The sequence below is a fragment of the Schistocerca nitens genome, chromosome 2 (assembly GCF_023898315.1).
Source record: "Schistocerca nitens isolate TAMUIC-IGC-003100 chromosome 2, iqSchNite1.1, whole genome shotgun sequence".
In the NCBI taxonomy this organism is placed as follows: Eukaryota; Metazoa; Arthropoda; class Insecta; order Orthoptera; family Acrididae; genus Schistocerca; species Schistocerca nitens.
Genome location: NC_064615.1, coordinates 1,193,200,000 through 1,193,204,581, shown reverse-complemented (window position 1 = coordinate 1,193,204,581; position 4,582 = coordinate 1,193,200,000).

Here is a 4,582-nt window from a genome sequence, read left to right as displayed (position 1 = left end):
GCATTTAATGATTGATTACTGACGAATTTTCTGTAAAATCCTGTGAAGCCGAAAAATGATTTGAGTTGTTTCTTGTTTCTAGGTGTTGAAAAATTTTCTATGGCTTTTATTTTGTCTTTGTCTGGCAAAATCCCTTGTTCTGTAATGATGTGTACCAAAAATTTTAACTCCTCTAGCTCAAATTTACATTTTTCTAATTTTAATGTCATTCCTCCCTTTCTGAGTTTCATAAATACCTCCCTTAATAATTCAAGGTGTTCTTCCCAAGTTTTCCCAGTGATTAAAACGTCATCTACATAAATGGTTAATTTTGAACTAGTTTCATGACCAAGTACAAAATCTAATGCTCTGATGAATTCTGCAACTGATACATTGAGACGAAATGGCATGACTGTATACTGATAACATTTACCATTATTTAGAAAGGCTGTATATTTTCTCGAATCAGGACTAAGTTCAACTTGATGAAAACCAGTGGTGAGGTCTAGGCTTGTCATATCTTTGACACACAGCTCATCTATACTTTCTGGGTGGTCGTTTTCTCTGATGATATACTTGTTCAGAAGTCTGGAGTCTAATACAATCCTAACACTACTGTCTCCCTTTTTTACAATGACCAACGGGTTGTTATAGGTACTGCAATTTCTTTCTATAACATCCCAATTTTCCATTTTTTGTATTTCTTTTTGCACAGCATCTCTTTTTGCAAATGGTATTCCATACGGTCTTATAAAGAAAGGTTCATGAGGTTTTAACTGTAATTTACATCGATAATATTTCACTCTACCAGGTCTATCATCAAACTCATCTTGGAATTCCCTAATAACTCTTTTAATTTTGCCTTCTATGTACTATTTATGCTTCCAGCTTCCCCCAGTTTTTTCTCTAGTAACTTATCAAACTCTTGACCCTCTGCATCTCCCTCTAAGTTCTCATCTGGGTAATAAACACCCTCATTTTCATGATACACTGATTGAATGTGGTTACAGCTGTCAGCACAGTTTAAAATTAACAAATTCACTACACAGCTTTGTTGCGTAACAGGTTCTATAATACACATTTGTTTTGCTGCAAAATTAAACCCAAATTCGCTTTTAATATCCAATCCATACCTAAAATGAAATTTTCATTCAGGTCACCTACTACTAAGCATCCATGTTCAAAATTTATGTTATCGATTTTAAAAGTAAATATCACTTGTTTATTAACTACCTTACTGGTTCTGCCTTAGCTCCTTTCACTTTTAATCCAACAACTGACATCGCAGGAAAATGTTGAGAATTTCTGAGCTTATCTCTAAGTCTAGAAGTGATGGCAGAAACAGGCCTTCCGGTGTCTACTAACACTCTTCCTTCCCACTTGTCAATGTTTACTTTAACATATGAACAACCTAGCTCAACATCTTTGTTTATTTCAGTATTTTCAAACAATAAATCATTTTCAATTTCCTTAGTTCCTAAGTCTAATGTCTCTTTCCTACACTTAGACACATCCCCCTCTGTTTGCAAAACATTTGTTTTCATCTGTTCCTCTTAACACTGTGTTGCCACTTAACAAACTACTGTTTTCACCCCATTTTTTATGAAGTCCACTACGGATTATTATCCACCATATAGGATACAAGGTTGCAGTTACCTTTGCTAATTCTTTCCAAAAGGCATCTTTGTTTATACAATTTCCATAGTTGTTCCACAAAACTTCTAAAAACTTTTCCCTCTTTTCTTGAATACACACATTTACATTCCATCCCTTTATATTTTCTTTAATATTATTATTATTACCATTCTCATTGATTAGTGTTTCATAGTTCCCAATAGGCAATAGCTTGTCAACAGATATGCATCCCTAGCCTGCTTTGGTTATTTTCTCTTTCCAAGGCCCTATCTAATCTATCTACAAATTTCAGGAACTCTTCCATTGAACTGTCTGGTCCATGGACCAATTCCCACTGCAGTCTCTCTGGTAACCTTCTTTTTAAAACATCAATTTGTGTCATAATATCAAAAGAGTTGTTCAAGTGAGGAAGTATTTTCAATTGATCTCTGCAAAATTTTTGCATTCCCCCTACTTTCCCTCTATACACTGGTCCATTTAGAAATTCTGACTTTAATCTGACTTGTATGGATTGTGACCAAAATTTACAAATAAATTTAGCTTCAAACTTTTCATAAGTATTCCAAGAATATTATTCTCGTTTGCCCAGGATAAGGCTTCCCCTTCTAGAAACCTTTTTACTAACTTAATTTTTATGTTATCTGACATTCCTACTACAAACATATCCTTACATTGGTGAATAAAGTCAACACAGTGCACATTTTCACCAGGAAAGCATTTCACTTGGATGTGCCCATACATTGTATTTTGATTGTCAAACATTTGTTTGGACATCACAGTGTCTTCCAACTGTGTATATTTAGTGTGTATATTTTCTACATTTGTATCTACATTAGTGGTATACAGGTTGTATTCTTGTTTAAGGTTTTCTGATGTTTTGTCTATTCTCTGGTGTAATTTTCAGTATCTACTCTGTTGTTATGACAGCAATGCTGTCTGTGTTAGCTTGTATGTTTTCATTTAAACTTTCAACTTTAACTTGAAATTCTTTTCTGAAGTATATCAACTGTTCTCTAGTGTCCTTACTGAGGATAGTTTTAATTTCCTCACACTTCTTATTGAGACGAGTACTTAACAGATCAAAATTCAAACTTAACTTATCCAGTCTATCTGTGTTTTCTTTAAGTTTCAAATTTACTTGTTCACTCGATTGTTTAAGTTGTGAGCTTATTTGAGTTGCAAACCCTGTTAGCCACTCTGTTAAGTTTAATTGTTCACCCTCCTCTGGTTCAGTTTTTACATTTCCTACGATCTCATCACTCTCAGGTAGAGACATGTTAACCACTAATTTTTTAAACGACAGCAACAACAAAATACCTTGCCTTTTTTCTGTAGCTCTGCTATGATGTCATGGTCGGTGTTCCTTGTTGGCTTTCTTCACTTTTATTCGGTTTTATCCAAGCTGAAGTCTTGATTGATGAATTCCATTGACATAATCCAGATGTTAATCTTCTGAGTGGTGTGATAATAATTTTTCGTAGTCACACATACACACGTTTTTTCACTTTGAAATATTTTCACTTTTGCAACACTGCACAAATAAACTTTTTTGTAGTGCTAAGCACTTACGAAATTTATCACTGCACTATTATCATCGATGCACTTCAAGATCCTGGACGAGCCCCCACTTTTATAATGGTCGCCTAGTCGCAGATATTGCTATAATCGCACTATTTCACTCCCATTACAGAGGTTGTTAGCACCTGATGTTAGGTTGGCACCATTAAAATGCATTGTGGTAATCGCTGCTGCTTGCTGGATCGCTGCTGTGTCTCGATGGTGATGCTGGCTCTAAATCTGCTTGTCTAGGGGTAAATAGATGAGGTCCTGTGTTTTTGATGTGCTTTTGATGATAAATAATGAGCGAAACCAACAAATATTTAAACTTCAAATATTTATTACTCTGGTGGCCATCTTAATTCCACTGTCCACCAAAGACAGGGACACAACACAAAGTAGCACTTCTTTTACATGTTCTTTGCAATGTTTATCCACCTCGAACAATAATACAAATACACTTAACCAAAGTGACATTCAGACTCTGCTCCCGTCCCTTCTTGCTGCTTGTATTCATAACCTTGTCAAAGAACTACTAAAAAGAGGTATAGTTTCCAAGTCATATGTACATCTGTTATCGTAATTTGTGCAGTAAAGATATTAATTTATATCGGTGACATAAGTTAACTGGCTTTTAAAATGATAGACAGATTTGTTGACTTGACAGAATAATTCATTGTTACAAAAAGGCCGTTTTTTAGAGTTTTGTCAGTTCTCTAATTTGCATAAATAAGTAAATAACATGAATTATTAGGAATTACATTGGTTTTCGTCTAAAATAGGAATGTTTACGTGAATACTGAGTGAAAACGGTCCTAGTGAACAAATAGGTTTCACTGGGTGATTTTTATTTACGGAGATCCAAAATACGTAAGTTGGCCACTATTTTTCGTACTTCATAGTAATTATTTAATATACGAAGACAGTAACTTGTTCTCGAAAGAACAGTTACTGTTGATGACCGTGCAGCTTTTCCCTGGAATAAATGATGACTAACTGACAACCTCAGCTGCCGACAGGTGTTGTTGTTATACCTCGATGTTGACAGCTGAAAATGTGTTCCCCGACCAGGACTCGAACCCGGGATCTCCTGCTTACATGGCAGACGCTCTATCCATCTTAGCCACTGAGGACACAGATGAATAGCGCGACTGCAGGGACTTATCCCTTGCACGCTTCCCGTGAGACTCACATTCCCAACTGTCCACAATTCTACATGTGTATTGTACCTTATAGACATTTGCCCACCCACTCATTACTCACGCACGCTTTGGTGATTCCCGTAAGAGTTTGGGCAACCTGTGCGCATGTAGAATTGTGGAGAGTTGGGAATGTGAGTCTCACAGGAAGCGTGCAAGGGATAAGTCCCTGCAGTCGCGCTATTCATCTGTGTCCTCGGTGGCTCAGATGG